Here is a 12,491-nt window from a genome sequence, read left to right as displayed (position 1 = left end):
TTAAATTAGTTAATTAAAACCCTAATCTCTCACTGACTACTGGGCCCCACCCGCTAATTAACCCATTTAGTTAGTCTAAACCCCCTGTTAGTGCCCCTAACAATGACATGTGGGTCCCAATGGACTCACATGTCTGGTTTGACTGGTCAACCAACCAGTTGACCTAATGACATCACTCTGATGTCATGCTTGCGTCATCCTTCACTGTTCTGGATAATGTTGGATTTAAATAAGAGTCAATTACACCGGTTGTGCTAGAACTTGGCGTAAACGGTCACTTTAGTGCTAGAACTTGTGGCGTATATTGAAGTGGTGCAAAAACTTGGCTCGGACGTGCAAATACGGTGCTAATCATGTTTGTATACGTCCGCAACACTAACGAGGCCTGCCAGCATGGCGTAGGACCCGTTGTCCGTGACCAAACAATGAAGACAAGGCGTGTGGTTTTTTTTCCTTTTTCCTAGAAACCCCCTTGTCTTTTATATTTTTTTCACCAAAAAGACCCTGAGAGGTGGGTCCTAGCTGTCAGCAGCAAAAATAATAATTGAACAGAAAAAAGGTGCGCTTAGGTTTCAAACCAGTGACCTCCAATTAACGTGTCCGCTGCGAACCACCTCACAAAAATCATGCTCGTTGTCTGAAGAGGATACACAACCTGATATTCTTTAATATTTTTAGGTGAATATTCTTTAATTAAACAACACAAATTTGCAAAGGTTTGTTACTCTTTACGTTTTTTAGACAATGCTACAATTTACGTCTATAACAGAACGTGCTCATGGGCCAGAACTGACAACAGTTTGTCAGTTAGTGTAGCCTATTTTTAATAAGTTAATATTTTATTTTTATTTTTTGCAGTTTGTAATAAAAATTAATTATAACTATAAATAACATACATATAATTTTAATTATGTATTCATTTGAGGAACAATAGTCTTCGTACATATATTTATATTTTTAGTTATATAAATTCTTTTTTTGAAAACACACAAACTTTATTAGAAAACATCTCATAGAAAAACCTTTGTTAAAATCACATGAGCACTTTTAAAACAAATCAATTCTTTTAAAGACTGGACCCTTTTATATAATAGGTGAACATTTTATGAAACTACATGAGCATTTACTTAACGTTATTTATTTTATTTATATGTATATTATTTAAAAATAAAATTCTATTTTTAATAAAATTTTGGAAAAAACCAACATTTTGAATTTTTTTAAAAAAAGCTAACGGTACGCTCAGGGTTCGAGTCTCTGCGGCTGCATCTTGTTTACTATATTTTCTTCTTTTTTTCTTATTCAACTGAGGATATATAGCTTGTGTTTCCATTTTTTGGCAAAAATATAGCCTGTATTTCCTTAATGTACATGAACGGTGAATGGGTTGGCTGGCTAACTTCACATGCAGGGAACTTGAGGTTGCTCTGGTTGGAAACCTGAGCATACCTTTAATTTCATCCAATTAAAATTCGTGCTGCAGATAGCTAGGACCCGCTTGTCAGCAGCTTTTTTATATGAAAAAAATAAAAGGTTTCCATGCAAAAAAGCATGCCGCATGCCTTGTCTTCATTGTTGGGTCACTGACAAACGGGCCCACGCCACGCTAGCATGCCTCGCCAGCGTCGTGGACATATACAAACGCGATTAGCACCGTATTTACACGTCCAAGCCAAGTTTTTACACCACTTCGATGTATTCCACAAGTTGTAGCACTAAAGTGACCGTTTGCGTCAAGTTCTAACACCACCGGAGTAATTGACTCTTTAAATAAATAATTAAAATCAGAAAATGATTAAAACTTTAGAAAATCATATAAAATAAATCGTAGCTCAGATGAAAATGTTTTCTACATGAAAGTTGCCCAGAACGACGAGACGGATCCGGATACGCAGCCCGTTCGTCCGCCACGCATCCCTAGCATAGCGAACACGCAATTTTCCCCTTCCGATTCATCTGTCCGAAAACGCGAAAAACCGGGGATATTTTTCCGGATGTTTCCCCCATTCACCGGTATCACCTCATACCGCGTTAGGGCACCCCTAGCACCGAAACTTGTCATGTCATGCATCACTATGCATCTATTTGCATTATATTCATTGTTTCTCCCCCCTCTTCTCTCCGATAGACTACGAGACTGACGCCGCTGCTGGTGCCCCGATCGACTACGCTGTTGACGACCCCTCTTTCTTGCCAGAGCAACCAGGCAAGCCCCCCCTTGATCACCAGATATCGCCTACTCTTCTCTCTACTGCTTGCATTAGAGTAGTGTAGCATGTTACTGCTTTCCGTAAATCCTATCCTGATGCATAGCCTATCATTGTTGCTATAGTTATTAATACCTTACCTGCAATCCTAAATGCTTAGTATAGGATGCTAGTTTATCATCAGTGGCCCTCCATCCTTGTCCGTCTGTCATGCTATACTATCGGGCCGTGATCATTCGGGAGGTGATCACGGGTATATACTTATATACATATTATATGATACCTGTGATGACTAAAGTCGGGTCGGCTCGTAGAGTACCCGCGAGTGATTCACGGATTGGGTCCGAAAGAACGTTTGTCCGGACGGCCCTCTGAGTGAACCTTTGTGACGGAGCGACGGGGCAGGTTGAGACCGCCTAGGAGAGAGGTGGGCCTGGCCCTGGTCGGCGTCCGTGGTGATTTCAAAATAACATGCTTAACAAGATCTGGGTATTTGATCCGAGCCTGGCCATTGGCCTATACACACTAAGCAACTACGCGGGAACAGTTATGGGCACTCGACGTCGTGGTATCAGCCGAAGCCTTCTTGACGTCAGCGACTGAGCGGCGCGCGTCGGGTTGGACTGGAACGCTTGCTCTTGTATAAGGGAGGCTAGGTCTGCTCGCCGGCCGCGTACGCAACGTGCAGGTGTGCAATGGGCAATAGGCCCAGACCCCTGCGCCATAGGATTTAGACCGGTATGCTGACCTCTCTGTTGTTCCTAGGTAGGGCTGTGACATGTTGATCTTCCGAGGCCGGGCATAACCCAGAAAAGTGTGTCTGGACAAAGGGGATCGAGCGTGTTGGGAAGTGTGGTGCACCCCTACAGGGAAGTGGATCTATTCGAATAGCCGTGTCCCTCGGTAAAAGGACGACCCGGAGTTGTACCTTGACCTTATGACAACTAGAACTGGATACTTAATAAAACACACCCTTCCAAGTGCTAGATACAACCCGGTGATCGCTCTCTAACAGGGCGACGAGGGGAGGATCACCGGGTAGGATTATGCTATACGGTGCTACTTGGTGAACTTACCATCTACTCTCTTTTATATGCTACAAGATGGAGGTTGCCAGAAGTGTAGTCTTCTATAGGACTAGCTATCCCCATCTTATTCCGGCATTCTGCAGTTCAGTCCACATATGATACCCATTTTCCATTTGATACCAATGCATGCATATGTAGTGTAGCTCCTTGCTTGCGAGTACTTTGGATGAGTACTCACGGTTGCTTTGCTCCCCCTTTTCCCCCTTTCTATACCCGATTGTTGCGACCAGACGATGGAGCCCAGGAGCCAGACGCCACCGTCAACGACGACTCCTACTACACTGGAGGTGCCTACTACTACTTGCAGGCCGCTGACGACGACCAGGAGTAGTTTAGGAGGATCCCAGGCAGGAGTCATGCGCCTCTTTCGATATGTATCCCAGTTTGTGCTAGCCTTCTTAAGGCAAACTTGTTTAACTTATGTCTGTACTCAGATATTGTTGCTTCCGCTGACTCGTCTATGATCGAGCTCTTATATTCGAGCCCTCGAGGCCCCTGGCTTGTAATATGATGCTTGTATGACTTATTTTATTTGTAGGGTTGTGTTGTGATATCTTCCCATGAGTCCCTGATCTTTATCGTACACGTTTGCGTGTATGATTAGTATATGATTGAATCGGGGGTGTCACAATCTTCCTTTGTCCGGATGGGTTCAATCGGCACGCCATCGAGCGCGATTGCTGTGATCTCAAACCTTTCATCCGAGCACAACTTTTTCTTTGGGCCTCGTCTCTTTACCAAAGTTGTGCTCGATCCAGAGGGCTAGAAAAAGGAAGAAAGACGATAGTTAATTAATATGTGTACATATACCAAAACAATGAGTGCATCAATTAGCAAGTCAGCAAAGGCTTAACTAATATATATACCTAGTCGGACTCGGTTCGGTCACCAGAGCCGTCATCACGGTCTCCTTCTTGCATCGGCATTGGGTCACCGGAGCCGTCATCACGGTCTCCTTCTTGCACCGGCATTGGGTCATCGAAGCCATCATAATCATAGCCTGCTTCTTCCCCCTGTCCTTCCAGACCATCGGTTTCGTTGAGAAACGACATGACGGCATCACTTCCTTGTGCGATTATGCCCCCCAACACCGCTTCTGTTGCTTCGTCTCGGGGGTGCTCCATAGTTTCTGCAAATATTTACAACATGGCAATTATTATTCAAACATGACAGATGGATATATTAGTGGCAAACGTAGAACTAGTTAGCTAATCACAATAAGGAATCATATTAGTGGCCTCGACGCTGCTTCTCTAGGGTTTGGGGTGGCCTCGGCAATGCTTCAAGGGTTTGGGGTGGCGTCGACAACGCTTCAAGGGTATGGGGTGGCCTCGACGACAACGCTCTTTTAACTTGGTAAATTTGGGTGGCCTCGAGAGAGTTTGTCGGGTAGGGGCGCGACGGGAGGGGGTAGGAGACCGACATCATTTTTTCTAGGGTTTGGGTGTCCTCGAGAGTTTTGGTCGAGCGAGAGGGCTGGGGGGTGCTCCCGTGGTATAAGTTATCACGGTCGAGAGGGGGTATATCGACAACGACGACATACGACGCCCCCTCGAGCCTCGAACCCCCCGCGACCCTCGACCCTCTACCCTAGCTAGTTCCCGACCCTCGCCCCTCGAACCCTCGGCTACCCCTCCCCCTCCCCCCCTCATGTCGAAGTTATTGGGGACGGGGTATATCGACAACGACATACCCGATAAAAAATAAGAAGACGAAGAAGAAATAAAAAGAGGAGAAGAAGAAAGGAATAGAGGAGAAGATCGAAGAAGAAAAAAGAAGAAGAAAAAGGAGAAGAAGAAAGGAATAGAGGAGAAGAAGAGAAAATAGAAAATAGAAAAATTTCTATTTTCTCTTCTTCTCCTCTATTCCTTTCCTCTTCTCCTCTTTTGTTTCCCTTTTTTCCTCTTCTTATTTATTTCTCCTCTTCTTTCTCTCCTCTTCTTCCCCTTTTTCTTTTCCTTCTTCCTAAACTAAACATAAACTAAAATAATCCTAAAACTAAACGAAGTTATCGGGACGGGGTATATCGACAATGAAGAAAAAAAGAAAAAAAGGAGGAGAAGAAGAAAGGAATAGAGGAGAAGAAGAGAAAATAGAATATTCTATTTTCTCTTCTTCTCCTCTACTCATTTCTTCTTCTCCTCTTCTTTTTCTTCTTTTTTCCTCTTTTTATTTATTTCTCCTCTTCTTCCTCTCCTCTTCTTCTCCTTTCTTCCTCTTCTTATTTTCCTTTTTCCTCTCATTCTTTTTCTTCTTCTTTCCTTTCCTAGCTAGATATATAAAACTTTTCTAAAAATGTAACTTCTGCATATATAAAACTTTTTTCTTCTTCTTCCTTCTTTCCTTCTCTTCCTTCTTCCTAAATATATAAAACTTTTCTAAAAATGAAACTAACCTAAAATTAATGTACTAAATCAGAGAACATATATAGATAAATATTTTCTAAAAATCTAACTTTTGCATATATGAACATATATACACAGATAACATACATACATACATATATACATTTTTATAAAAACTTTCTATATATGAACATAAAAAACATTTTTGACATCTAAATTTCTTTTATGAACAACTAAAAACATCTGAAAACATCTAAACAAATAGCATATATATATATAACAAAAAATATAAAGGAAAGCTCTAGGGGCCGGCCGGGCAGGGCACGGCGGCGGCAGCGCCGGTGGGGCTGGGGCGCAGGTGCGCAAGGAGCGGCGTCGGCGTCGGGGCGAGCGCACACAAGGGCACGTGGAGCGGCAGGTGTGCTCACAGGGGGTGGCAGGGCACGGCGGCCGGCGTCGGGGCAGAGGACGGGCGGTGGGCGGCGTCGGCGACAACGACAAGAGGAGTGGCCTGGCGGCGTCGGAGGAGAATGGGAGTAGTTGGGCAAATTTTTCTAAGTGTGGGCTTATATAGTCACATCTTTCGTCCCGGTTCGTAGCACCAACCGGGACCAATACCCCCTTTGGTCCCGGTTCGTGCCACCAACCGGGACCAAATGTCTCTTTTCGGCAGCCCAAAGGGCGGGAAGCCGAGGCATTTGGTCCCGATTGGTGGCACCAACCGGTACCAAAGGGGGCATTCGTACCGGTTGGTCTCCCCGTGGCCAAAACTTTAGTCCCACCTTGCTAGTTCAGAGGGGCGCGTAGTGGTTTATAAGCCCCACTGCCGCACCCCTCTCGAGCTCCTCTCGATTGCAGGCTTACAGGCCTAATTGTCACTGCTATGCCTGATGGGCCTACTGGGCCTTCTGCGGGCCTGAATCCTGGCCCATGGTAGGGTTTCTAGTCGTATTCACGCCGTGGTGGCCCAGTAGTTGGCACTTTTTTTGCTTTATTTATTTTATTTTGTTTCTACTTACAACAAAAAACTTATTGTTGCTATTTTTATTTATTTTGTTAAAGTTTATTTATTTTATTGAAGTTTATTTATTTTACTTTTATAAAGTTTATTTTGTTTCTACTTCTTTATTTTATAAAAGTTTATTTTATTTTATTTTATTTTGTTTCTACTTATTTATTGTATTAAATTTTAATATGTTTTGTTTTGTTTCTACTTATTTATTTTATTAAAGTTTACTTTATTTTATTTTTTTTCTACTTATTTATTTAATTTTGTTTCTACTTTTTATTCAAGTTTATTTTGTTTCTTTCTACTTTTCATGTTTTGAACAGAAAATACTTTGATAATTTCACTGGCATAAATTTTATATAATTTTAGTTTAAAAAATAGCAGAGGGTTTATAAAACCTTTTTAGTTCATTCCTTTTGCTATTAGAGTTTTATAAAAGTTTTTTAGTTAATTTTTTTTGCATGGTATCATCATTTCACCCACATAGCATGTGCAAGAAAGTAGAGAGGGTTACGGCAAAAACTGGATGCACTTCGTGTACAAAACGGACAATCTCTTTTGAAGTATGAGGGTTTCATATGGAAACTCGTCTGTTACAAAGGGATTTCATTTTTTGAACTTCTTTGAACTCCATAGTTTTTCTGTGTTTAAAATGCATCATTCAAAGCCACATCATCAACTTTCAACCCTTTCTGACTTCATTTGTTATTTTTAATGCATTTACTGATTATTTTGAGCTATAAGACCCTGAAATTGAAAAGCATTTCAAATGAACTCTGAAAAGGTTGAAAGTTGGCATGGTATCATCATTTCACCCACACAGCATGTGCAAGAATGTAGAGAGGGTTACATAAAAAATTGGATGCACTTCATTTACAAAACGGACAATCTCTTTCGAAGTATGAGGGTTTCATACAGAAACTCGTCTGTTACAAAGAATTCAGTTTTTAACTTGTTTGAACTCCATAGTTTTTCTGTGTTCAAAATGCACCATTCAAAGCCACATCATCAATTTTCAACCCTTTCTAACTTCATTTGTTATTTTTCATGCATTTACTAATTATTTTGAGCTATAAGACCCTGAAATTGAAAAGCTTTTAAAATGAACTCTGAAAAGGTTGAAAGTTGGCATGGTATCATAATTTCACCCACATAGCATGTGCAAGAAAGTAGAGAGGGTTACGGCAAAAACTAGATGCACTAGGTGTACAAAACGGACAATCTCTTTCGAAGTATGAGGGTTTCATACGGAAACTCGTCTGTTACAAAGGGATTTCATTTTTATACTTATTTGAACTCCAGACTTTTTTGTGTTCAAAATGCACCATTCAAAGCCACATCATCAATTTTCAACCCTTTCTGACTTCATTTGTTATTTTTCATGCATTTACTGATTATTTTGAGTTATAAGACCCTAAAATTGAAAAGCATTTCAAATGAACTCTGAAAAGGTTTAAAGTTGGCATGGTATCATCATTTCACCCACATAGCAGGTGCAAGAAATTAGAGAGGGTTACGGCAAAAACTGGATGCACTTCGTGTACTAAACGGACAATCTCTTTCGAAGTATGAGGGTTTCATACGGAAACTCGTCTGTTACAAAGGGATTTCATTTTTGAACTTGTTTGAACTCCAGACTTTTTCTGTGTTCAAAATGCACCATTCAAAGCCACATCATCAATTTTCAACCCTTTCTGACTTCATTTCTTATTTTTCATGCATTTACTAATTATTTTGAGCTATAAGACCCTCAAATTGAAAAGCATTTCAAATGAACTCTGAAAAGGTTGAAAGTTGGCATGGTATCATCATTTCACCCACATAGCATGTGCAAGAAAGTAGAGAGGGTTACGGCAAAAACTAGATGCACTTCGTGTACAAAACGGACAATCTCTTTTGAAGTATGAGGGCTTCATATGGAAACTCGTCTGTTTCAAAGGGATTTCATTTTTTAAAACTTGTTTGAACTCCATAGTTTTTCTGTGTTCAAAATGCACCATTCAAAGCCACATCATCAATTTAGTACATATAGCTCTCATGAAAAGATAAGTGACCAAATTAATAGAAGTTCATCATCACATTAAAAACAAAGTACATACATAGTTCTCATTGAAAAACATATAGCTCTCCAGAGGATCTAGTTAAACCATACATTGAAACTATGTGAAACCTTTCAATGCAAGAACAAATGTGATTATAATCACAACCAAGGTAAAAATTGATCCAACGGCATAATGATACCAAGCATCGGTATGAATGGCATATTTTCTAATCTTTCTCATATTCAACCACATTGCATCCATCTTGATCTTGTGATCATCGACGACATCCGCAACATGCAACTCCAATATCATCTTCTCCTCCTCATTTTTTTTATTTTTCCTTCAAGTAATTGTTTTCTTCTTCAACTAAATGTAACCTCTCGACAATAGGGTCGGTCGGAATTTCCGGTTCAACTACCTCCTACATAAATAAAATCTATGTCACATTGATCGGCATAATTGTCAAAAACAATAAATGAAGCAAATAGTTATAAAAAGATAATATATACCACATCCGAATCATAGCTAGGACGAGGGCCGACGGTGGCGGATACCAAAACCATCGCACTATATAATAAGAAGCAATAATAAAAGTTAGAAAATTAGACAAGTATCTATCTAAAGTAAGAATTATTTTCTGCCAGAAAGAAGATAAGAACAAGAGGCTCACCACGGTGGTGCCGGCGACGAGATCGGCGCAGGCGATCGACGGTGGTGAAGACGGGGACGGGACGTGACGGACCGCTAAACCTATGCAAATCTCGGGGGAAATGGAGCTTGGAGGTCGAGCTTCGAGAGGAGAAAGCTTAACTAGCGTGGCTCGGGCATTTCATCGAACACCTAATGTGCATAGGGGGTGAGCTAGAGCACCCAAATGCCCTCTCCTCGCCGGCCAGAAAAAACAGAGCACTGTGGAGTGCTCTGCTGCGGTGATGGGGTATATATAGGCAACTCATTTGTCCTGGTTCATGGCTAGAACCGAGACTAAAGCTCCCCCTTCTGTCTCGGTTCTTGCCATGAACCGGGACCAACGTATGTGGGCCAAGAGCGAGGCCCATTGATCCCGGTTCGTGCCTAGAATCGGGACAAATGGGTCCATACGAACTGGGACCAATGCCCACGAGGCCCCGGCCGGCCCCCTGGGCTAAAGAACCGGGACGAATGCCCCCATGGGTCCCGGTTCATGACTGAACCGGGACTAATGGGCTTGCCCTGCCCGAACCAAAGCCCTGTTTTCTACTAGTGATAAGGCAAGACTATATAAGTGATTTATCACAGTAAGGTCCTTCCGCGGATTTTCATGTGGTTCCTTGAATTGTGTGATGCAGCATGTTTCTGATAGATAGAAGTTGTGTCTGCGGGAATCCATACAACAAGTGTTTGCTCTTTTAAACCTAGCATTCTCTCTTACTTGTACCTAATATGCGGTATTATAAGAATCATGTGCTTTTATGTTTTCAAGACTTGCAAATATGCATAATAGTAAGTGATTTTTCACGGTGTGTTCTCAATTTATGCACAATGAGTCAGTTGTTAGACATAAATACTACATAGAACACTGTTTGATTATGTTTATTGATGCTGCAGCTAGTAAATTACTCCTGTTTGATTATGTACATGATCTTATCTATGTGAGATGTATATATGACTATTTGTTTACTAAACAATATCTGATGCACATTATGCATTCCACAAAAAATTGCCTATTTAAGAAGATGCCCTATGTACATTTTTATGCTTAAATTTATGTTTGTACGGGTTTCCATTTCATGCTTAAATTGGTGTTTATACATTCAGTTTTTAACTTTTCTGTATCTGTCAATAAGCTTACTGATGTTTGCATAGCTTTGTTACATGTCATTGTATATGTTTTTCTCAGTAAATGCAAGACATTGTATACAAGTAAGTATGTCGTGGGCATGTGATCGAATTGCCCAGTCTTGTAGTTCTTCATGGATCAATGCTTGCATGTTGCTAATTTATTGGACTGCTAGGCTATGCATGTCTGCTTACTGCCCAAGTGATTTGTCATAATAAGTTCCTTCCATGCACTTCATGTGGCTCCTTGAATTGTCGTATGATGCAACATGCTTCTGATAGAGGCTGTCTGCAGGAATCCATATTAAGCATAGGCTTTTCTCTTGTATGCAACATTCTAGTAATCATGTGCTTTCTTTATGTTTTCAAGACTTGCAATGGCCTTAGAAATATGCAAAATGAGTCAGTTGTTAGACATAATACTGCATAGAGGTGAATTCCCATCAAATATTCCTTTTGCGTTTTCAATTAGAAGATTATTTGATGCGCTTAAGTGTGTACATATATGCAAATTTCTAACTAACTCTTGTTAACGAAGTTCGTGTTACAATATTAATGTTTTGTCATTTTTTCAAAAAGGGGGATTCCCCGGCCTCTGCATCAGAACGATGCATACGGCCATCTTATTGAACAAATAAATAGGTTCCAACAAGATCTTAAAATCTCCAAATGAAAATAAAAAGGAGCTCACACAGAGCTAAGTGGGCTAGAAGCCAAACTAGCCAAATAAAGGACGCCACAACCGGCTGGCAAAAGAGAGATAGGTAAACTAATTGCCTATCCTATTACATGACCGCCATCCAAACCGGTTGAAGATATCCCGAGCTACCATCTCCCAGCGGATAGATCCAGTAACCAAACGCTCCCTGGCCTCCGTCGGAGTGAGTAGCAACCACGAACGGATCAACGCCGTGGCTCGGAAAATAACCTGCAAAAAATGAATGTGTGTTGTCCTGTTAAAACCAAAATCATTTCTGCAATTTCAGAGTGCCCACAACAAGGCACAGACTCCTACGCGAATATGTCTCGCTAATTTGGGCTCTATCCCATTAAGCCATGTTCCAAATAATGTGTTGACAGAACTCGATGGAGTAATATTAAAAGCAATATGAACCATCCGCCATAAAACTTTGGCTAGCGGGCAATCAAGGAAAAGGTGTTTGATCGTCTCATCCCAATCACAGAAACTACACCTAGTAGGTCATGTCCAATTACGCTTTGTCAAGTTGTCCTTGGTTAAAATAACTTGTTTATGGACAAACCACATAAACACTTTGATTTTCAAAGGGACTTTGATAGCCCAAACATGTTTGGAACTAGGAATCGAGCTTGAATTGACAACATCAACATACATTGATTAATTGTAAATACTCCAGACCTAGTAAGCTTTCATCGTAATTCATCGGGTTGTTGAGAAAGCTGAACTTCCATCAGTCTACTTACTAGACGAAGCCATTCTTCCCAACGATTCCCCACTAGCGCCCTTCTGAACTGAATATTAAGGGGGATAGATTGAAGTACCGTTGCAACAAATACCTCACGTCGTTGAACAATACGATACAAAGACGGGTATTGAATGGCTAAGGGTGTCTCTCCGAGCCAAGTATCCTCCCAGAAACGCGTACTAGCACCATTACCAATAATAAACTTTGTCATATTAAACAGGGACTGTTTGACTTTCATAACCATTTCCAAAAAGGTGAGTCGGTCGGCCTTACTGTCACCTAAGACAAAGTTTTGGTTTGAAGATACTTGCTACGGAGGATTTGCGCCCAAGTGGCATCAGTCTCACTTAATAGCTTCGATAGCCACTTGCTGAGAAGATATCTGTTCTTAACTTCAAGATTCTCAATACCAAGACCCCCTTGGTCTTTCGGTCTAAAGATGATATCCTATTTGGTAAGATGGTATTTTCTTTTAAGTTCATTACCCTGCCAAACGAATCGTGATCGATAAAAGTCCAGTCTTTTCCCAACTCCAAC

Source organism: Triticum urartu, chromosome 3 (genome assembly GCF_003073215.2).
Source record: "Triticum urartu cultivar G1812 chromosome 3, Tu2.1, whole genome shotgun sequence".
Classification (NCBI taxonomy): domain Eukaryota; kingdom Viridiplantae; phylum Streptophyta; class Magnoliopsida; order Poales; family Poaceae; genus Triticum; species Triticum urartu.
Note: the sequence above shows the minus strand (reverse complement) of the source record.